The sequence below is a fragment of the Vombatus ursinus genome, unplaced genomic scaffold (genome assembly GCF_900497805.2).
Source record: "Vombatus ursinus unplaced genomic scaffold, bare-nosed wombat genome assembly UNPS02010284.1, whole genome shotgun sequence".
Taxonomy (NCBI): Eukaryota; Metazoa; Chordata; class Mammalia; order Diprotodontia; family Vombatidae; genus Vombatus; species Vombatus ursinus.
Genome location: NW_020950062.1, coordinates 5,425,738 through 5,450,939, shown reverse-complemented (window position 1 = coordinate 5,450,939; position 25,202 = coordinate 5,425,738).

Below are 25,202 nucleotides of genomic sequence, written 5' to 3'. Positions count from 1 at the left end.
ACTTGCCCAGGGTCACACAGCTAGTAAATGTCTGAGGCTAGATTTGAACTCACAAAGATGAGACTTTCTGACTCCAGGGCCAATGTCCTATCCACTGCACCACCTAGCTGCCCCTGCCTAATGATCAGAACTGTCCAAAAGTTACATGGATGGTGTCAGGAAGTAGTGGACTTCTTTTCATGAGAAGTCTTCAAGTGGAGTGTGGGTGAAAAGATGATCCCTCTACATGAGGGATAGCCTCTGGGGTCCCATCTAACTGCAATTCTGTGATTGTGTAATCAGTGCTAGTACCTGCCAGCACACTAGTGATGCTGTCAACTCCAATATTTAAATGTTAAAAATGCAGCCCTATACTGCATCCTTTAATTTTGATTCCAAGAATTCAAAAAAAAAAATACTAGCACAGTCAACAACTGAGAAATATTTAAAATTAAAAAATAAATATGGTACAAAGATGGCATAGATCATTGGATTCTAGAATTTTAGAGATGGAAAGGAACTCAGCCACCATCCAGGATATAGCTGAACAAAAATCACTACTCCAGCACACCGAGCATGTTCTCTTCCAGCTTCTGCCTCTAGAACTCACGAGAGGGTTCCACTACCCTCTACACAGCCTCCTCTCTTTGCATATTCCTAATTATCAGGAAGGCTTTCTTTACATTAAGCCTAAATGTATAACTTTCACCAATTGTTTCTACACCTGCCCTTTGGTCCAAACAGAACAAGTCTCACACATCTTCCAAATTACAGCCTTTTTCCCTACTTGAAGACAATTGTCATGTTTTCCCTACACTTCCCGCTTTATGGGCTAAACAACATTATATGGTATGGACTCAAAGTCATTCATCATTCTGCTTGTCCTCCTTTGGACGTTCTTTCATTTACCAATGTCCTTCTTAATCAGTGGTGCCTAGAACTGAGCACAAAACTCCAAATCTGATCTAACTAGAATACAAAAGGCCTACCACCACCATATTCCAGGGAGTTATGACTATCAATGCAGACCAAGATCACATCACCTTGTTGATTACCTTGTCACATTGTCGATTTGTATTGGACTTGAAATTCATTAAACTCCCCATTTTTTCCAGATTGCTGTCTGTTATCCCCGTCTTACATTTGTCAAGTCAATTTGATGTCAATCAAGAGTAAGAATTTTTATTTATTCATATTAAGTTTCATCCTATTAGAATCTGTCCAGTTTCCTAGCCTGCCAAGAGCTTTTCGAATCTTGATTTTCATCTAGTATGTTAGTTATCTTTCCTAAGTGGATATCACCTGTAAATTTGATAAGGATGCCATATCTGTCTTTTTCCAAGTCAATGACAAAACTATTGAAGAGCTCAGGGCCACAGATCCCTGGGCCATTCATCATTCACCAAGCATTTATCAACTACTATGTATCAGACACTGTGCTAAGGAATACAAAGACAAAATAAAATCAATGTAGCCTTCAAGGATTTCACATTCTAGCTGGGGAAAGAACTTGTATTCATGTAAATAAACAAAAAATAATTACAAAGTAAGCAGAAGACTAAATATATAGTAATTTTGGGATGGAGGAAGACCTCGGCGCACCAAGAGAGACCTTCTTCTAAATTTGCATAAAACTATTAATACTGATTTTTCCATTCCAGCCATTCAATCAGTTCCAAACCATTAATTGTACTGTTGCCTCACACACATCTCTCCATCTTTTCACAAGAATAGCATGAGAGACTTTATCACACTATTTGTTCGGGTCTGGTTAAACTATTTCTACAGAATTCCTCTAGCATATCAGTTCCCTAATCTAGTCTGTCTGGCATGACCTATTTAAAAAAAAAAACCAAGTAGATCTTATTTGAATAATATTTATTTATATATTTAGATTTTAAATTGCCTAGTTCTCCTTATCTCTTCCTGCTCTTTCCCAGAGAAAATCCTTCATAATAAAGATTTTTGAAAAAAATATGAAAATATGAAAAAATAAGTAAAAATCAATCAATACATTAGGAAGAAAACCCTGATGTTATATTCAATATTTCTCCTCTGTGAAACCACCACTACCTTCTCTCTGCCTCTGAAAAGGAGTAGTTGATGTGTCTTCTCCTATGTCATCTTTGGGATAAAACCTGTTCTTTATAATTTTAAAACATTTGTTTTTGACTCTTTTGTTGCTGTTCCTTTGATTTACATTGTTATACCCATTATGTTTATTGTCTTCCTGGTTCCTCTTACTTAATTTTACCTAAGTTGACATGAGCTGTTCTTTTTTCAAATTTCAATTTTTAATGTTTAAAATCCAAGTTTATTGTATTTTTAGATTAGAAATCTCTTCCACCTCCACCATCTGCCATTGAGAAAGCAACAAAAATAAAATTCATTGAAACATATACAGTAAAGCAAAACAAATTCCTTGTTTTGTCCAAAAATAAAAAAAAGAGTTATATGACTTGATCTGCATTCTGAGTTCATCATTTCTGCACTAGGAATTTTGTAGTATGCTTTATTATGAGTCTTTCTGAATCATGGTTGGTCATTGTGTTGATAAAAATTTCTAGGTCTTTTAAAATTGTTTTATCTATACAGTTTTGTTATTGGTTCTGCTCTCTTCGCCATACATTGGTTCATACAAGTCTTCACAAGCTTCTCTGAGAACATCTTCTTTATCATTTCTTAAAGAACAATCATCTTCCATCACATTCATATGCCATAACTTCTTAAGCCTTTCTCCAATTGATGGGCATCCTTCGGTTTCCAATCCTTTACATGACAAAAAGAATTGCTATAAATCTTTTTGTACATATTTTCCTTTTTCTTTGATTTCTTTGGGGTAAGTATCTGATAGTGGTATCACTGGGTTACAAGGTGTGCCCAGGTTAATAGCTGTTTTGGAATAATTCTAAATTGCTTTCAAGACTGGCTGGACTACTTCCATGAACTACACTTGTTTTCTACAACAAGCATTTGTTATTTTCCCTTTTTGTCAGCTTTGTCACACAATGGCTGTGAATGATACCGCAATTGTTTTAATGAGAATTTCTCAAATTATTAGTGATTTGGAAAATTTTTCTTTTCCTGTAGCTATTGATAGCTTGGTTTTATTCATCTGAAAACCATCTATTCACATCCTTTGATGACTCTCCAACTGGGAAATGGTTCTTATTCTTATAAATTAGAATCAGTTCCTTATATCCTAGAAACTAGATCTTTGTTAGAGAAATTTGCATCAAAGATCTCCCCCCCCCACTTACCCATTTCTCTTCTAATTTTAGCTGCATTGGTTTTGTTCATGCAAAAAAAAAACAACTTTAATTTTATGTAATCAAAATTGTCAAAGTTTTTAATCTTCTTTACATCTTTAAGAGATTGTTTTATTTACTCTAAGTATTATTTTTGACTGGACTTTTGATTTCATCACAAGTATAGAGAGCTCCTCACAAAGAACTTTGTCTACCAAGGTAGGTCAGCACCTTCTCTGCAACTTTAGGTATTAGAGAGTTCCCTGGGACACTGAGAGATCTGTGATATATCCAGAGTCACTTTGTCAATATATGATGGAGGAATGATCGAATCTGGGTACTCCTGACTGCAAGGGAATTTATCTACCTACAATGCCACACTTCCTCTTATTGTTATTCATATTTTGTCAATGAAGACAATGAGGCAGTGTGGTAGAGTGGAAAGGCACTAAATTTGGAGTCAGAAAACTTGGCTTCAAATTTCAACTCTGATACTTCCTCTTAGGCAAGTTGGTTCTCTCTGGCCCTCAGTTGCTGATTTTGTTGTTGTTTGGTTGATTCAGTTGTGTCTGATTCTTCACGACCCCATTTGGAGTTGTCTTGGCAAAGATACTAGAGTGGTCTGTCATTTCCTTTTCCAGCTTGAAAGAAACTGAGACAGACAGGGTTAAGTGACTTGCCCAGGGTCACACAGCTAGTAAGTGACTGAGGCTGGATTTGAACTCAAGTCTTCCTGACTCTAGGCCCAGCACTGTACCATCTAGCCCTTTATCCATGAATAATCATCTTTTCATATAATTAGTTTCTTTTATAATCCTATGTATTTTATTTTATGCACTTAAAAATATAATTCTGAGAAGAGTTCCATGGACTTCACCAGACTGCCAAACTAAAAAAGGTTAACCTGGACTTGAGGATCTTTTCCTTTAAGACCTAACAACTTTAGGGAAGTGAATGATTTGCCCCAAAACACATTCATTTATTCAATATTCAGCAAGCATTGATTAAACACCTATTATGTGCTATGCCCTAGAGATGTATCTCCCCACTCTCAGGCAAATGTCCCTACTTTCAAGGAATTTAGTGGCAGGTTGGGACTTGAATTCTAGATATTTGACCATAAATCCAGTGTCCTTTCTATTTCTTCCACACTATCTGCTTTCTCCTCAGTTTCTCCATGTACAAAATGATGGGTTTGTCTAAATCAGAGGTCTCAGACTTGCCTCCTCCCCTCACCATGTTGCTGCAAGACTCCTGAGTGGGTCTGGATCATATTAAATTATAATTGGGAAATGCTTAACAAAATCAATAAAAATAGAACATAGATAATGTTAACATGTGGTTTTCTAAGTCAATATATAACTCATAATGATATTTATCTATTGTTTTGTGGCCCCCATTTCTATTTAAGTTTGGCATCACTGATCTAGATGACATATGAGGTCTCTCCCAGCTCCAACATTCTATGACCTTTTGACACCTTTATCCACTGTTTCTTCTACAAACTTCCCTAGTGAACTTAATAACCAACACATCCTAACCAAGATCTTTGTATATATGAATGTTTGCTGCTAAGGGCATTGATATTTGGTATGACTAGTACATAGTAAGAATAATTTCTCAAATTTATATAGATTTTTAAAGCTGGCAAAGCACTTTACATAGAGCATCTCATTTGCTCCTAAAATAATCCTGCGAGATGGGTGCTACCAGTATTTCCATTTAAATTGAAGCTGCCCAGTGGATGACTTGCCTATAGATACACATCTATAAAGTGTTTGAGGTAGAATCTGAACTTTGGTTGCTGTTTAGTCATTTCAGTCATGTCTGACTGGTTTTCTTTGCAAAGATATTAGAATGCTTTGCCATATCTTTCTGCAGCTCATTTTATAGATGAGGAAACTGAGAAAAACAAGGTTAAGTGACTTGCCCAGGGTCACTCAGCTGATGAGTGTATGAGGCCAGATTAGAACTCAGAAACAGGAGTTGTCCTGATTTCAGGCTCAGCACTCTATCCACTGCGCTACTTAGCTGCCCTAAAGAATTTGGATTCTAAATCCAGCACTCTAACCACTATACCACTTTCAGGCAACTGTACTCAACTATTGTTAAAATGTTACAAGACATTCTTTTATCACATTTCCTTGTCTAAACATGGTGTTGGTGTACTGTTACTATCAGGTTAATCTTTAATTTGCACCCTATTCAGAAGGTAAGAATTATATGGTCTGGGTGACTTTTCTCTTGAGTTTCTAACTGATTCTAGTGTAATCTAATTTCAACATAAAATGCATAGGTTTGTGCTGTACAGCGTTAAAGGAGAGCACTATAAGTGGAAAAGGTAATCTTAATGTTGAAATGACACTCTGAGCACTCATTTTAGGTATTCTTGGTTATTCAGTGCATGTTTTGCTTTCTCCATTATATAAACAGTCCAAAAAGCACAATGTTCTACTTGGAAATTATTCTGAAGAAAACTCTCCACAAACTCACAGAGAATTATGTTAGAAAGCAGGTCACATTGGGCAAAGTTCTAGTACTGAGGAAGGAATCTTAACAAAGATATAGATTTGAACATTTTGACAGGCTCAGAAGCCTTGTTGAGCATTCTGTTTTGCAACATAACAAAATAGTTTTTAAAATATTTTGGCAAAACATTTGGTCTGTATCAAAAACATAAAGGTAGGAGATTTTAATCTCTAAGTATAACAGTGTCCAGAAACACAGCTGGAGGATAAGAGTGAGGGCTTGGGGGCACAGGGGACACATAACATTTCTATCAAAGGGTCATTGATTATCAGGGTTGGAAGGGACAGAAGTATAATGCTGTCCTAGACAAGCAGTCATCCAGCTTTCACTTTAAGCCCTCTATTCCTGAAGCAGATCATCTCTGAATAACTCTAGCTTTTAGAGAGTATTCCCTTAAATGAATGGTAAATATGCTTCTCTGCAGTTTTGACCCATTGTTCTTGATTCTACCTTCTGTGGCCAAGTAAAAGAAGCCTAATCCTTTTTTAACATGATAGCCCTGCAAACACCTGAAGGCAGCTATCATGTCCTATCAATCACCCCAAATCTTTTCTTATTTAGGCTAAATATACGTGCAGTACAGTCAAGCAATTTGTGTATGGTATCATTTCAAAGTACTTTTAACTTCCAGATGCTCTCCTATAGATGCTCTCCAGTTTGTCTATGTGTTCCTAAAATGTGGCTCCCAGGAGAGGAAAGCTCAACGGAAATGTTGTTGTAGAGTTATTTCAGTCATGCCCAATTTTCCATGACCTCATTTGGGGTTTTCTTGGCAAAGATACTGGAGTGGTTTGCCATTTTCTTCTCAGCTCATTTTACAGATGAGGCAACTGAGGCAAACAGGGTTAAGTGACACACAGAGAGTAAGTATCTGTGACCAGATTTGAAGTCAGGAAAAAGAGACTTTCTGAGTTCATATCTGGTGCTCTATCTACTGAGCCACTTAGCTGCACCTAGCTTCTAGAAATTACAACTCTCTTAAAACAGTCCAAAATTGCATTAGCTTTTGGGGCTGCTGTATTATATGGTAGACACATTTTGAGCTTGGGATTTTTTACTAACAAATCAGATCTTTTACTAACAAATTGTTGTCCATATGGGGGAAGAAGTGCCCACACTCACAAAATCATGGATTCTTGAAGAATTTAGATACAATTGTAATAGAACTGATTTGTGTGCCTGTGTGAGCCAGAACATCTTCATTTACTAAGCATTGCTCTTTGAAATAGTAAATTGGAAATAATATATCAGCAGAGTAAAAAACAGTGACTTGCTTGAGCTCTCCCCCAAACCCCTCCAAAGACCTATAAAAATGGTTCTAAACAAATTCTAAAGCAGCAGAACCCACAAAAAGACAGAGTGAAACAAATTTACAACCCAAGACAACCTGGATGGTTGATTGGAAAGGTATATCATGCCAAGAGGGGAGAGGAGCGCAGTTTGGCATGGGTGCTCAGGCAAGGCAGGCCTCAGCGAACCTAGTGCAGGCCTCAGAGGACTGAATCATGGGCAGCTGTGGTGGTTTCCAGACTTCTCAATCCATGAACACCAAAGACAACTTAGAAGGTCAGTGGGAAAAATCTGTGACTGCATTGAGAGAGAGAAGCAGAGTCCCAGCCCTAGTCCCTGAGCTTGGCCCCATGGCAGTGGCTGCTTCCAGAGTTTCTGACCCATAGATTGAGAGGGAATCAAGTGGCTGATCAGAGGGGGATTGCAAGGATCTCTCTGCTAGTGCAGGATTCTCTTGATTTGCTCATGCTTGGATCTGGGTCACGGTTCTGGATGGTGGCAATCCTGGGGCAAGGAGAAGTGCTGGTGTGGTGGAGCTTGTGGTGGTGGTGGAGAAGAAATCCTCCTCACAGTTCCAAGGCAGAAAAGAGTGCTTGTGGTTGCTCACAGACCAGAGTACAGGCCAAGAAAGGAGTGAATACCTCTCCCCTTATCACACCAGCTTGGAAGAATTGAAAATTTATAGGTCCTTTGAAGTATCTCTGAAAACAGCTGCACAAACCCCCTGAAGCTTGGGACAGTACATTCTCCACACTAGAAGCAGACCCCTACTTTAACGAAGAGTTTAAAACTCAAGTAATTGACTGGGATCATGAATAAACAAAGGTCCAAAAAAAGTCAGACTATAGAATGTTTCTTTGATAACAAAGAAGATCAAAACATACAACCAGAAGAAGACAACAAAGTCAAAGCTCCTACATCCAAAGCCTCCGAGAAAAATATCAGTCCCAGGCCATGAAAGGGCTTAAAAAGAAGTTTGAGAAACAAGTAAGAGAAGTAGAGGAAAAACTGGTAAGAGAAATGAGAGTGATGCAAGAAAATCATGAAAAACAAGTCAACAACTTGCTAAAGGAGACCCAAAAAAATACTGAAGAAAATAACACCTTAAAAAATTGCCTAACCCAAATGTCAAAAGAGGTTCAAAAAGCCAATGAAGAGAATGCCCTAAAAAGCAAAATTGGCCAAATGGAAAAGGAAGTCCAAAAGCTTACTGAAGAAAATACTTCCTTAAAAATTAGAATTGAGCAATTGGGAGCTAGTAACTCTACGAGAAATCAAGGGGCAGCTAGATGGCACAGTGGATAGAGCACCAGCCCTGAAGTCAGGAGGACCTGAGTTCAAATCCGGCCTTGGGCCAAATACTTGACACTTAATAGCTGTGTGACCCTGGGCAAGTCACTTAACCCCAACTGCCTAAAAATAAAAAAATCAAGACACTGTAAAACAAATCCAGAAGAATGAAAAAAATAGAAAATAATGTGAAATATCTAATGGAAAAACAACTAACTTAGAAAATAGATCCAGGAGACAGATTTTAAAAATTATTGAACTATCAGAAAGCCATGATCAAAAAAAGGGCCTAGATATCATCTTTCAAGAAATTATCGACTTCTGCTTCCGGGAGCCAAGATGGCGGAGTAAAAAGGTAGTTGCTCTCACCCTCCCCTATCAACCTCTGAAAACCCAAAAAATATCAAGCCCAAAAAAATCCCTGGAACAGCTGAACCAGAAGAAAGATGGGGTGCAGCAGTGAAGTAGCCCAGGTAGTTAGAGGGATTAACGGGAAAGGCCCTTCTTACCCTGGGGGAAGGGAAGCAGTACGAAACAGGAGTCGCCCAGCCAGCTAGTGGAAAGACTCATTTTAGCACACCAGGAGGAGATTCTAGTGCCTTGGCATTCTACAGCAAATGGGTCTCCCAGTGCCTCAGCAAAAATAAAGGAAGCAGCACTACAAAGGGCGCTAGGCAGATAAGCAACCTACAGCATTCATCTGAAAGGAACTGAAGAAAGCAACCTAGAGGTGCCAAAAAGTTCCAGCCTTGATGATTCCAGCCCAACACTAGGTAAGCTGTCAGAACCATACAGCCTCCAACTGCCAACCAGGAGGAGATCCCAAAGCCCAGGTGGTTGAGCAGGCAAACACCAACAGTGTACCTCCGAGTGCCTCAGTGAGGGTGGGGTAACTGGTGGAAACCAGCTCAGGAAACCACTAGGTGCCTTGACATTCTACAGCAAAGAAGTCACCCAATGCCTCAACAGAAATAAGGGAGGCAGCACTGCAAGGGGCCCCAGGCAGATAAACACCTGGCAGCACTTATCTAAAAGGAGCTAAACAAAGCTAAAGGAAAGGAAAAGCAGGCAACCTAGATTTACGTGGAAGTCCCAGCCTTGCTGATTCCACTCTAACACCAGATAAGCTGCCAGAACCTTACAGCCTCCAATTGCCAACATAACAGGCCCCAGCACACAAAGCCAGTGACCAAGACCTAGGCTCCCAACACAAGAAGCTTGGGTCAGTGACCTCTGCTCCCCAGCAGGAGAGCTTAATCTCTTTAAAGGCCAGGGAATAAAGAAACACCATGATTAAAAAGAAACGTATGATAGATTCCTATTATGAGAAGAGTGAAGATCAAGACAGAAATTCTGAAGAGGACAACACTATCATCAAACCCACATCTGCAACATCAAAAGGGAAAATGAACTGGTCTGAAGCCCAAAAAGCCTTCTTAAAAGAACTCAAGAAGGATTTTTTTTTTTTGTTAAGGCAGTTGGGGTTAAATGACTTGCCCATGGTCACACAGCTAGTACGTGTCAAGTGTTTGGTCTGAGGCCAGATTTGAATTCAGGTCCTCCTGACTTCAGGGCCAGTGCTCTATCCACTGTGCCACCTAGCTGCCCCCTCAAGAAGGATTTTAAAAGTCAAATGAGAGAGGTAGAGGAGTCCTTTAAAAGTACAATTGGCCAATTGGAAAAAAAGTACAATGAAGAAAATAAATCCCTTAAAAATACAATTGACCAATTGGAGAAGAAAGTACAAAATCTAACAGAAAAAAAATATTAAAAATTAGAATTGAACAAATGGAAACTAATGACTCTATGAGAAGGCAAGAATCAGTCAAACAGAAACAAAAAAATGAAAAAATAGATGAAAATGTAAAATACCTCATGGTTAAAACAGCTGACCTGGAAAATCGATCCAGGAGAGACAATTTAAAAATTATAGGCCTACCTGAAAGTCATGATGAAAGAAAGAGCCTGGACAATATCCTTCAGGAAATCATAAAGGAAAACTGCCCTGAAGTCCTAGAACCTGAAGGTAAAATAACTATAGAAATAATCCGCCGCTCCCTGCCTAAAAGAGATCCCAAATACAAAACACCAAGGATAATAGCCAAATTCCAAAATTACCAGATTAAAGAGAAATTATTGCAAGCAGCCAGAAAGAAACAATTTAAATATCATGGAACCACAATCAGGGTTACACAGGACCTTGCAGCCTCTACATTAAAAGACCATAGGGCATGGAACATGATATTCTGTAAGGCAAAGGAACTTGGAATGCAGTCAAGGATTAACTACCCAGTGAAAATGAGCATGATTTTTTAGGGAAGGAGATGGATATTCAATGAAATAGGGGACTTCCAAACATTCCTGATAAAAAGACCAGAGCTCAACAAAAAATTTGATCTTCAAGTACAAGATTCAAGAGAGACATAAAAAGGTAAATGGGACAGAAAGATACAGTATGTTGTTAATAAGGGCAAAATGTTTACATCCCTACAAGAGAAGATGACACTTGCAACTCTTGAGAACTGTATTGTTATTATACCATGTTAAAGGAGTATACATAAAGGGGGTGGATATAAGTTGACTTTGATGTAATGATAAAAAAAAATTTAATCAAGTAGGTTAAATGGATCCAAGTAAGTGGATTAGTCTGAGCTAAGAAAATGTACTGAGAAAGGAGGAGGCAAACAAGGGTAAATTACATTACAGGAAAAGACACAAAAATGTATTAGAGCAGAGGTAAAGAAGGGAGGGGGATGAGCATTGTTTGAACCTTACTCTCATCAGATTTGGCTCAAGAAGGGATCACATAATACATAATACAATAACATAATCAGTTAGGTATAGAAATCTAACTTGCACTATAGGTAGTAGGAGGGGAAAGGGGAAAGAAAAGGGAGGGGGGATAGAAGGGAGGGAAGAAACAGTAAGGGTAAAGGGGATGAAAAGGGAAAGGGATAATAGAAGGGAGGAGGCGCTGGTCAAAAGCAAAACACTAGTGGGAGAGGAAGGAGAAAGGAGAAAGAAGAGCATAAATGGGGGGGGGAAAGGATGGAGAAAAAGACACAGATAGTAATCATAACTATAAATGTGAATGGGATGAACTCTCCCATAAAATGGAAGTGTATAGCAGATTGGATTAAAAACCATAATCCTCCAATATGTTGTTTGCAGGAAACACATTTGAGAAAGAGTGACACATACAGGGTAAAGGTAAAAGGCTGGAGCAAAACATATTATGCTTCAGCTGAAGTAAAAAAAGCAGGGGTAGCAATCCTGATCTCAGACAAAGCAAAAGCAAAAATAGATCTTATCAAAAGAGAAAAGGAAGGAAACTACATCCTGCTAAAAGGCACATGGACAGTGAAGTAATATCATTACTAAACATATATGCACCAAATGGTATAGCATCCAGATTCTTAGAGGAGAAGTTCAGGGAGTTACAGGAAGAAATAGACAGCAAAACTATACTAGTAGGGGACCTGAACCTCCCCCTCTCTGAACTAGATAAATCTAACCACAAAATAAACAAGAAAGAAATTAAAGAGGTGAATAGAATGTTAGAAAAGGTAGGTATGATAGACCTGTGGAGAAAACTGAATGGGAATAGAAAGGAATATACTTTTTTCTCAGAGGTACATGGCACATACACAAAAAATGACCATGTACTAGGGCATAAAAACCTCATCATCCAATGAAGAAAGGCAGAAATAGTAAATGAATCCTTTTCAGATCATGATGCAATAAAAATTATATGTAATAAAGGGCCATGGAAAGATAGACTCAAAAATAATTGGAAACTAAATAATCTAATCCTAAAAAATGATTGGGTCAAAGAACAAATCATAGAAACAATAATTTCATTCAAGAGAATGACAATAATGAAACAACATACCAAAACTTATGGGATACAGCAAAAGCAGTTCTTAAGGGAAGTTTTATGCCTCTAATTGCTTACATAAGTAAAATAGAAAAAGAGGAGATAAATGAGTTGACCATACAACTAAAAAAACTAAAAAAAGAACAAATTAAAAATCGTTAATTAAACACCAAATTAGAAATATTGAAAACCAAAGGAAACATTAAGAAAATTGAAATTAAGAAAACTATTGAACTAATAAATAAAATTAAGAGCTGGTTTTATGAAAAAACCAATAAAATAGATAAATCTTTTGTTAATCTAATTAAAAAAAAGAAAGAAGAAAATCAAATTACTAGTATCAAGAATGAAAAGGGTGAAACTACCACCAAGGAAGAGGAAATTAAAACAACAATTAGGAATTATTTTGCCCAACTATATGCCAACAAATTTGACAATCTTAGTGAAATGGATATATATTTACAAAAATATAAATTGCCCAGATTAACAGAAGAGGAAGTAAAATACTTAAATAACCCCATCTCAGAAAAAGAAATTGAACAAGTCATTGATGAACTCCCTAGGAAAAAATCTCCAGGGCCAGATGGATTTACATGCGAATTCTATCAAACATTTAAAGAGCAATTAATTCCAATACTATATAAACTATTTGGTAAAATAGGTAAAGAAGGAATCTTACCAAATTCTTTTTATGATACAAATATGGTGCTGATACCTAAACCAGGAAGAGTCAAAGCAGAGAAAGAAAATTATAGACCAGTTTCTCTAATAAATATAGATGCAAAAATTTTAAACAAAATATTAGCAAATAGATTACAGCAACTTATCACACGAATAATACACCATGACCAGGTAGGATTTATACCAGGAATGCAGGGCTGGTTCAATATAAGGAAAACTATCAGCATAATCCATCATATCAACACCAAAACTAACAGAAACCACATGATCATCTCAATAGATGCAGAAAAAGCTTTTGACAAAATACAACACCCATTCCTATTAAAAATACTAGAGAGCATAGGTATAAATGGAGTCTTCCTTAAAATGTTAAACAGCATCTATCTAAAACCTTCAGCAAGCATAATATGTAATGGGGACAAGCTAGAAGCATTTCCAATAAGCTTGGGGGTGAAACAAGGATGTCCATTATCACCACTGTTATTCAACATTGTACTGGAAATGTTAGCCTTAGCAGTAAGAGAAGAAAAAGACATAGAAGGCATTAGAATAGGCAAAGAAGAAACAAAGCTATCACTCTTTGCAGATGATGTGATGTTATACTTAAAGAATCCCAGAGAATCAGGTAAAAAACTACTTGAAATAATAAACAACTTTAGCAAAGTTGCAGGCTATAAAACAAACCCACATAAATCATCGGCATTTCTATATATTAACAACAAAGCCCAACAGCAAGAGATAGAAAGAGAAATTCCATTTAAACTTACTATAGACATTATAAAATATATAGGAGTCTACCTCCCAAAACAAACCCTGAAGCTCTATGAACACAATTACAAAATACTTCTCATGCAAATAAAATCAGATCTAAATAATTGGAAAAACATCAGTTGCTCATGGGTAGGCCGAGCTAACATAATAAAAATGACAATTCTACCTGAGCTAATTTACTTATTCAGTGCCATACCAATCAAACTACCAAGAAATTATTTTATAGAGTTAGAAAAAATAATAACAAGATTCATTTGGAAGAACAAAAGGCCCAGAATATCAAGAGAACTAATGAAAAGAAATGCAGGGGAAGGTGGCCTAGCCATTCCGGATCTTAAATTGTATTATAAAACAGCAGTCGTGCTTGGTACTGGCTAAGAAATAGAGTGGTGGATCAGTGAAATAGGTTAAGTATGCAAGACACAGTAGTCAATGACTATAGTAATATATTATTTGATAAACCCAAAGACCCCAGCTTCTGGGATAAGAACCCACTCTTTGAAAAAAAACTGCTGGGAAAACTGGAAAAGAGTATGGCAGAAACTAGGCATAGACCAAAATCTCACACCATATACCAAAATAAAGTCAAAATGGGTACATGATTTAGATATAAAGGCTGATACTATAAGCAAACTGAGAGAGCAAGGAATAGTTTACCTGTCAGATCTATGGAGAACAGAAGAATTCATGACCAAACAGGAGATAGGGAACATTACAAAAAGCAAAATAGATAATTTTGATTACATTAAATTGAAAAGTTTTTGCACAAACAAAGCCAATGCAACTAAGATTAGAAGGAAGGTAGAAAATTGGGAAAGAATTTTTACAACCAGTCTCTCTGATAAGGGCCTCATTTCTAAAATATATAGAGAATTAAGTGAAAGTTATAAGAATATAAGCCATTCCCCACTTGATAAGTGGTCAAAGGATATGAACAGACCATTCTCAGATGAAGAAATTAAAGCCATCTATAGTCATATGAAAAAATGCTCTAAATCACTATTGATTAGAGAAATGCAAATCAAAACAACTCTGAGGTACCACATCACACCTATCAGAATGGCCAATGTGACAAAACAGGAAAATGATACATTTTGGAGAAGATGTGGGAAAATTGGAACACTAATGCATTGTTGGTAGAGTTGTGAAATGATCCAACCATTTTGGAGAGCAATTTGGAACTATGCCCAAAGGGCTATCAAAATGTGCATACCCTTTGACCCAGCAATAGCACTTTTAGGGCTATATCCCAAAGAGACCACACAAATGGGAAAAGGACCTACATGTACAAAAATATTCATAGCAGCTCTTTTTGTGGTGGCAAAGAATTGGAAATTGAGAGGATGCCCATCAATTGGGGAATGGCTGAGCAAGTTGTGGTACATGAATGTGATAGAATACTATTGTGCTATAAGAAATGATGAACAGGCTGACTTCAGAAAAACCTGGAAAGACTTGTATGGTCTGATGCTGCGTGAAGTGAGCAGAACCAAGAGAATATTTTACACAATAACAGCCACGTTGTGTGATGACTAATATTGATAAACTTAACCCTTCCTGGAAATACAAGGATCTAAGACATCTCCAGAGGCCTTGTGATGGAAAATGCTATCCACATCCAAAGAAAGAACTATGGAAGTTGAATTGCTATTTTTTTTCTCTTCTGTTGAGTTTTGTTTCCTCTTTCTGATGGTTCCTCCTATTGGTTTTAATTTCTACTTACAACATCACTAATGTGAAAATATGTCTAATATGAATGTAAATGTATAGCCTATATCAGATTGTGTGCTGTCTTGGGGAGGGGGGTGGGGAGGAAGGGGGAGAAAAATTTTAAACTCAAAAGCATATGCAAGTGATTATTGATAAATCAAAATAAATTTGAAAAAAAGAAAAAAAGAAAGAAATTATCAAGGAAAACTGCCCTGATATTTTAGAACCAGAAGGCAAAATAGAAATTGAAAGAATTCCCTCATCTCCTCCTAAAAGAGATCCCCAAAGGAAAACTCCTAGGAATATTGTAGCCAAATTCCAGAGTTCCCAGGTCAAGGAGAAAATATTGCAAGCAGCCAAAAAGAAACAATTCAAGTATTGTGGAAACACAACACAATCAGGATAACACAAGTTTTAGCAGCTTCTACATTAAGGGACTGGAGGGCATGGAATATAATATCCTGGAGGGCAAACGAGATAGGACAACAACCAAGAATCACCTATCCAGCAAAACTGAGTTTAATCCTTCAGGGGGAAAAATGGTCATTCAATGAAATAGGGCACTTTCAAGCATTCTTGATGAAAAATCCAGAGTTGAATAGAAAATTTGACTTTCAAATACAAGACTCAAATGAAACATGGAGGAGGTAAACAGGAAAGAGAAATCATAAGATACTTATTAAGTTGAACTGTTTACATTCCTGCAGGGAAAGATGATATTTGTAACTCATGAGTCCTTTGTCAGTATTAGAGTAGTGGGAGGGGAAAAATTATATGTATGGATAGATAGATAGATAGATAGATAGATAGATAGGTAGATAGATGGCACAGGGTGAGTTGAAGATGAAGGGGTGATATCGAGAATAAAATTAAGGGGTGAGAGAGGATTATATTGGGAGAAGGAGAAAGGGAGGGGTAGAATGGGGTAAATTATCTCACATGAAACAGACAAGAAAAGGCTTTTACACTGGAGGGGAAGTGGGGGAAGGTGAGAGGGAATGAGTGAATCTTATTCTCCTCAGATTTGACTTAAGGAGGGAATAGCATATACACTCAATTGGGTATGGAAATCTATCTTACCCTACAGGAAAATGGGGGGGGAAGGGGATAAGAGAGCAGTGGGATGATAGAAGGATGGGGCAGATTGGGGGAGGGGGTAATCAGAAACAAACACTTCTGAGGAGGGACAGGGTCAAAAGAAAGAATAGAATAAATGGGGTCAGGATAGGTTGAAGGGAAATATGCTTAGTTTTTCACAACATGACTATTATGGAAGCATTTTGCATGACTACACATCTATAACCTGTATCGAGTTGCTTGCTGGGTGGGGTGGGGAGGAAGAGAGGGAGAAAATTTGGAATCCAAAGTTTTAAAACCACATTTTAAAAAATTTGTTTTCACATGCAACTGGGAAATAAGAAATACAGGAAATGGGGTATAGAAATCTATCCTGCCCTATAGGAAAATAGAAGGGGAAGGGGATAAGAGAAGGGGGGAGAGATAGAAGGGAGGACAGATTAGGGGAAGGGGTATAGAGAATGCATGCCATCTTGGGGTGGGGGGAGAGATGAAATGGGGAGAAAATTTGGAACTCAAAATCTTGTGGAAGTGAATGTTGAAAACTAAAAAATAAATAAATTAAGAAAAGAAAAAAAAAAGAAATAATGTTATCAACAATGTTCTTAACAAAGAACACTTTCACAATGACTTCTTTGAATTGCCTTCAGAATCAGTTTGTCAGCCATACAAAAAACTATTCAAGGGATTTCTGGTACTCCTACAAAGTCCTTCTTCAATGTTTTACTATGATTTGATAGTAACCTTACATTCTATAAACCTATGCCAGAAAAGTAAAAGATCTGGCATCTCCTTCCAATTTCAAAAACATCAGAGCACTGGACTGGCATGTGCCTCTTTTAGGATCAGCTTCATTAAATACAGAAAGACTCATTATCACCAGCCTGGAGACCAGGTGATGAATCTTTCAGCCATAGGGACTCATGAAACCACCCATTAAACTGTAGAAAAATGTTCAGTTGTCTCAATAGAGACCCAATGAAATCATAAATTCTTGAAGTACTGAACTAAATATATTACGGTTATGCTTCAGCTTGAACAACATTACTCATCTTGACCTTATTCAACAAATGTGAATGTGTTATCTCAAATGACATAACATATGTGAAGAGCTTTGTAAACCTATAAGTGCTTTATAAATGCTAGCTGCTACTGCTACTACCACCTTCATTTTACAGATGAGGGCACTGAGGCTGAGAGACTCAAATTTCAGAGGCAAGATTTTACCTCAGGTCTTCCTGACTCTAAGTCCAAAACTCTATCCTATAGAATTTGGAATTTGAAGACACTTTTGAAATCTTCTAATCCAAGCCTTTCATTTTACAGATGAAGAAATCTAGACCTCGAGATGTTATTGACTTGCCCATTGTAACATAGGTTGTAAATAGCAGAATTTGGGTTTAAACCCAGATCAGATGATTTCAAATCCAGTCCTTTTTTCACTACAACACATTCATTTGAATAATATTTTTTGTCTTTTTCAAAACCATAATTGAAGACATTGTCTTCATTGTCTATTATGCTACCCAATGTCCTGTAACCTTAGGATTTCATTTCCCACAGTGCTTAAGTCCAAGAGAGCAATACATGTTGGGAGAGATTCATTCACCTATGATTCTCACCATGCTCAAGTTGGCCAAAGTGTGGTGATACCACCAAGAATTCTGGTGAGGTGTAATTTTATAAGGTGGAGAGTTTAGGACAAGAGCCAGAGAGGTGGGGAGTGAAAGGGTATAGGAATGGGTAAGTGGGATTGATACAGAATAGACAAGACAAGGCAGCTGAAGTTGGAGGAAACAGAAAAGAACTACATGGAAAAGTATGGCTATAGCATTTCAGAAATTGAAGCTGGACCATAATGACTTCAGAGGTCCCTCAAAAGACTCCACAGAAATAAATACTAAGAGGCAGACTGTACTACATTTAAAACCTTTTTGCCTGAGGCCATGAGTTCTGAAGTGACTGTTTCTTTCCACTATATTAGGGTATCAGAGAGATTTGTCCTCTTGCTATGCTGGGAAAAATCAATGTGATTAAAGTGGGGGAAGGGAGGGAATTCAATTATAATTTCCTTGGAGGTGTAAGAGATTGCTTTCATTTGTGTATGGGTGTTTTTGCTACTAATTCCCTTCCTTTTTATGTATGTGATGTTATATCTTAATTAAGTGCTTTTGCTACTGGTTATATGTCTCCTTATATATTCTGGAAATGGGAAAAGGTATCTATGAGGGCTTGGGCTGTGAGTTGCATAGTTGATCACCCAAAACAAACTACTTTGAATTTGTAGGGCTGTCAAGGGATGGTACAGAGAGGTTTAATGTGATGAATTCTTTCTTGAATTTGTAACCAGTAAAAAGTTGATTTCTCCAAAGTTGTATACTTTCCTTTACCTTACAGAACAATGAAAGTTACATATCATATAATAATTCATCCTCTTTTTTCTTTAGTTGACAAGAAATTCAGAGTTAAAGTAAATTTTGAACGGCAGAAATTAATGAATCCCGTGTGCTGGGTAACATCTATCTCTTTACCTTTTGAGTTCTCTGCAGAGGCTCACATGGGTCGTAAAATGTTTAGCATCTGTATTTTTAATGGTGAAGTTTTATTTTCTGCTTGCTCTCTGCACCACTCCCACACACTGATTCTCTATGATTAAATTCCCCAAATGTTTCAGGTTTGAGAGTGTATGGAGAAGGGAACAAAGAATACTAACTCTGTCTCAGCCCCACTCATGGCCCAACCCTCTTTTTCTCCAAACCCTAAACATAATTTCTAATCCTTCCTTCCTTCCTTCCTTCCTTCCTTCCTTCCTTCCTTCCTTCCTTCCTTCCTTCCTTCCTTCCTTCCTTCCTTTTCTTTCTTTCTTTGTTCCTTCCTTCTTTCCTTCCTTGCTTCCTTCCTTTCTTTTTTTCTGTATCCCAAGGATTTGAGATAAATACTAGTAATAGCTGCAAGTTCTCTTTAGACCCACAAATCACATACTTAGTGAATATGCATTTTTTCTTACAGCTGTGGTTCATCTATTGCAACATTGGAAATGTTTCCAGTGATAAGGATGAAATGCCCCAAGTTAGCATTTTTATGATATTCTATATCTCCTCTTAGATCAAAAATAAAAATTCTATGACTTAGTTGTGAAGCCTGCTACATGTAATAAGATGTTGCAGCTTTTATGACCTTTCCCATCTTAGCTGGGTTGGCTGGTCTAGCCCAAAAATCATCTTTTTTTTCCTAGTAGTTTAACAGGTTCTTCCTGATTCAAACAAGTTTAGATGTCAACTCCTCAAAAGTTTGCAGTATGAAACATAGTCAGGTTGTGTAAATAGTTCCCAGGGGAATATACAAATAGTCTGCATATGAATCACACATCTTTAGTGTCCCATTAAGTCACTGAAGCTTGAACTGAGCCAATTATCAAACTTTCAGATATTGCAGTTCAAAACGCATCTACCAGATCTTTTCCAGGATTAATGCCTGAATTAGCAAAATGATGGAAAATTCAAAGAAATCATCTGAGAAATTATTCTAAGTAACAGATGAATTATTTAAAACAAATAGAATAGTTCCCATTCAGCTAATTTTTCTATTCCTATCATTTAAAAGGAACTTCATAGAGAAGCTTGCTCAGATGTCAAATACTCCAACACCACCTTTGTTTATACCTTGGCTTTTGTTCTCTTTGACATTTGTGGTTTATTTCAGTTCTGCAGGCCTTGGGAAATGTCATTGTCCACTGAGAAACCTCTGCTCAGATGCTTCCTGAAAAGATGATCAAGTACCCTTTTTTTAAAAAAAAAAATGTTTTATTTTCAATCCATGGAACAAAACAAACATTTTCATAACTCAATACAATAAAAAAGATGATTGCATGTGAAACTGCAAATCAACCATGTACAACTTGCTATTCCTTACAAATATACAACTAAGTTATCATGTAAATCACTTCCCCCTCCTTTTTTTTCTCCCTTCCCCTGCCCTAGAGAGGGTTGCCATTAGACCTTTCAAGAGTGTTCATTGCCAGAAGAATTCCAGACTTTTTATAGAACTCTATACCAGTCCCTGAGCTAAAATGAAGGGTTCTTGAATTTTCGTCCCCAAAGCCCTCCTGTCACATATCATCCCTAGCCATATATCACTTACAAGATTGGGAAATCTGGAAGATTTGCCATGATGCTGCTGTTAAGCTACTCTAGCTCTAATTTCTTCACTCATCTTCCTGGCTAACGTTTTCCTCCTTCTGAATCTGGGCAGTTCTATTCGTAAGGCTAAAAAATTAAGTAGTAGGATGGTCTGCCTAGTACTTCCAGATTTACCCAGCATCATTTTTCTGCTAGTTCTATGAAGTGGATTTGAAATGTATTTAAAATAAAAATAAATATAGTTCTCTATAAAGAATATGACCACATCTTTATTTGAGATGCTAGATCCCTATCCATATAGTATGACAAAATCTCAGAGTTGAATAGGATACCAGCAATTATCTAATGTAATCTATATCTGAAAAATTATTCCCTTTACAACTTTGTGATGGTAGGGATGGAAGATGGGGAGAGTTCCCCCCACCCACCCAGGAATTTATCTGTTAAGGGAAGGAGAACTAGAAGTGATGATAAGGTCAAATGAGGGATTTAAGGATAAGAGAAATCTGAGAAAACAGCTGGAAAAGATGTGGTAAAAAAAAAAAACAACTGAGAGACTGAAGATTAGAGAAGGAGAGATGATTATGGGGGGGGTAATTCAGAGGAGGGAAGAAGGGTAGGGAAGGGAACAAGCCTTTATTAAGTACTTACTATGTACCAAAGTGTTGTGCTACATTCTTTACAAATATTATCTCATTTTATGCTCACAACAACCTCGGAAAGTAGGTACTATTATTATCCCCATTTGATAATGCAGAAATTGAGACAGATAGAGGTTAAATGACTTGCCCAGGGTCATACAGGTAGTAAGTATATGAGGAAGAACCATGTTCCATGTTCTATCCACTGTGCCACCTCACTGCAAAGGAAATTTTATAAGGCTAAGTCCAGAAGTTTCCTATCATCTTACAAAAGGCATGGAAGGTTAAATCTTTTTTTATTAGAAAAAAATAAATTACTTGATTGTTTTGTATGTTTAATACCAATATATTCCTTGTAGCTATCCTTCCTTTAATTTCTTCTTTCACTTAGACAGAATCTTTTTTTTCCCCATTGTCCTCTTAGGTTAATGAAACCCATGGAGAATTACTATAGTAGAAGATTCCAAAAAGAAGCCTGTCGCAGGAATTATTCTCTAATTCAACAAAATTCAACAAAATTCAAGCAAAAAAAGTATTAATCAGTTATTGTATATAAGACACTTTGCTAGGTTCTCCATATTCTGGTATCATACTACCACCCTTACCTTTTTTTTTTTTTTTTAATTATGCAGAGGCTATAGCTGCACATGACATAAAAGAATAGTCAAGGTAAAAACTGAATTATAGAGGATTTGTTGAGACATAGATTCTAAGCCAGATTTTTCCAACAGGATAGGATCTAGGGATTTAGAGATAGAAAGCACTTTAACAAATTCCATATTTTACAGGTGAAGAGAGTGAAACATAGAGAAAGAAAATGACTTCTCCAAGGTCTCAAAGGTGGTAAGGAGCAGATCTGGGATAACTGGAAAGAACACACCTAACATGATATGGTAAAGATATGTCCACATTTTATGCTGTTCTGTTTTCATTGGTGATGAAAAGAATCATGTCATTTGTACTTCATAACCTGAGTCCTTGGCTTACTGCATGAAGAGGTGTCCATGGCAGTAAGAATATAGTCAGGAAGAGTGGCAAAATTTGTCCTAATGCATACAAAAGTCAATCCTGGAGGCAACACATTATGGAAGATACTCAAGGGTTAATTTTCATGTGATTTCTAAGCAGAAACATTTCAACAGAATGGAAAAGACCACAAATGGTACCATTATCTATCAAAAGGCAACTAAGAATACATAAATGACTTCTGTCCCACATGCCTACTTCCTCACCCTTTTGAGAGTGGTGTATGCATTCAGATTATGAATATCCTTAATGAAAAGATAGGAAGAAAACAACTAAGCTTTGGTAAATGATTTTCTTTAAACAGACCACATCTTCATAGTCACTTGAGGAACTATGAAACAGAGAAAAGGAGAATATACTTGGTCCCAGTATGCTGATTCCAAGAAACTATTTGACTCAGTAGAGTAAAATGCAATTATAAAGGGTCTCTTAATTATCCATGTTAAGATAACACAAGATTTCATGACAAATGTGTCTCAAAGACAGTTTTCAAAAATACTACAACATTTATTACTTTCAAACAAGAAGATGCTCAGTAACCAAAGAAGTTCACCACTGTCATGTGGGATATTAGTCACAAAGTCTAAACAGAATTTTTCCCTTTTGATGGAAAGATTTTTTTCCAGATATTCTTATTTAAGAAAGATATGTCAGTAGCATTGAATTCTGGAACAAAATGGAGTCTCTTCAACAAGAATCATGGTTACTGTACTGGAATAGCAATTTGGATGAAGAACTTGTGTCAGCTTGATTATGTCATGCCAAAACGAGCAATGCACTTAATGAGTAATGAAATCACAGAATTTCAGAGTAGAAAAGGATGTCAGTGTCCATCTAGCACAACTCATACCAGAAAGGATCTTCCCTACAACATAGCTGATATGTGGCCATTGAGTCTCTGTTTGAAGACCTCCAGTACCCTGGAGCCCACTATCTCCTAAAACAGCCCATTCTGTTTTGACTGGTGTTCAGTTGTTTCCAACTCTTCATAACCTCATTTGGAGTTTTCTTATCAAAGATACTGAAGTGGTTTGCCATTTCCTTTTTCAGTTCATTTTATAGATGAGGAAACTGAGGCAATGTTAAGTGACTTTCCCAGGGTCATGCAGCTAGAAAGTGTCTGAGGCCAGATTTGAACTCAGTAAAATGAGTCTTCCTGACTCCAGGTCTGGCACTCTGTGCACTGCACTACCTAACTGCTCCTACTTTACTTTTAGATCACTTTAATTCTTAGATAAATAAAGCACTTATACTATATCTCAGGAACAGTGGTAAGTGTTAGGAATACAAATACAAGCAAGACGACATTCTTGCCCTTAAGGAACTTATATTCCAATGTAGAGGGATCTGAAAATCTGAGTGAAAGGAAAGTGAGGTAGAGAAGTAGTCCGGACAGTCAGGGGCTGAGCTGGCTAGCATAGGGACTTCCTCAGAGGGAGTTCTAAGGAAGAACTCACCAATTGCTGGAGGAGGCCATAGAGATGAAAGCATTGCCAGGGTGAGAAGGCCACTGGATTGAAGGTGAAGAAGTAGTCCGTGGAGTTACAAGCTGAGCCAAGCTTGAAGCATTAGGAAGATTTTCCTGACATCAAGTCTAATTTTCCCCCTTTACAACTTCTATCCAATGCTCCTGGTATTGTCTTCTGGGACCAAATAGACCAAGTCTACTATCTTCCATGTTACTACCCATTAAATAAATGATTACAGTTATCATAGTCCCCCTCCCCCACCTGAGACTGAATCTTTTCCCCACAGAAATATGCTCAGTTTTTTTTTTACTGATATTCCTCCTATGACATTTCTAAGCCCTTCAACATCCCGGTTGCCTTCCCATGGACATTCTTCAACTTATCAAAATCTGTCTTAAACTTTGGCACCCCCAAACTGAGGACAACATTCCAAATGTCAGACAACAGTACAGTAGGATTATCATTTCCATATTTCTGGGGCAATTCTCTTTTCCCAGCTATCAGCTCTAAACCATGTCACTTCCAAACCAGTCATCGTCCCTACCTTCTCCTCACTGAAACCTTGGATTCCATCCCTGGGAACCACCATAGGCTCGGATAGATGACCTTTCACTTTGCCTTGGATGGAATTAGGCCTATAATTCATTTCCTTGCCAAACCATGATGCCCATTCCCTCAAATTTCCAGTTCTCCTTTATGTGTTGTCTGTAATTAGAATGTATGCTTCTTAGAGGCAGGAACTGTCTGGCATGCTTGTATTTGTATCACTAGCACTTAGCACAGTGCCGGACACATATTAAGTGCTTAGTAATTTTTCTTTTTCTTAATTTCTTCCTTCCTTTTTTTATTCCTTCCTTCCTTCTTTCCTTCTTTTCTTTCTTTCTGTCCATAACTTAAATTTGGGACTAGCTTTTTTTCTATCCCATCAGCCAAATTCTTTTGAAGCTTATTGTCCATTAAAAGCCTCAGGCCTTTTTCAGAAAAAAAAATGCCACTATGCCTTCCCCAAGTTGCATTTGTCTATCACCCAAATATCTTAGAAACTTGCTATAGATAAACAATGAGCTAGATCCAGAATTGAACAGGAGATCAGGCTACATTGTGTTTAGAAAATTACAGCATTTTCGATTATCTTAAGCCACAGGGCCTGCAAAAGTTTGTCTTTCATACCAATATACTCTTTTTTTTGTGAGGCAATTGGGGTTAAGTGACTTGCATAGGGTCACACAGCTACTGTCAAGTGTCTGAGGTTATATTTCATACCAATATACTCTTACTGATGTGAATTAACTGTAAAGGGTATTTATGATCTTATCAATTTAGATATTCCTTCCATTTATGCAGATCATGCATTTATGCAAGATCATTTGCTTGCTCATGCTGTGTGACCCATGTAATTCCTTCCATAAGTTTCCCTAAGAGGTCCCTCATATCACATTCAAGATTTTCATTTTCCTAGGATATCACAAGGAGGG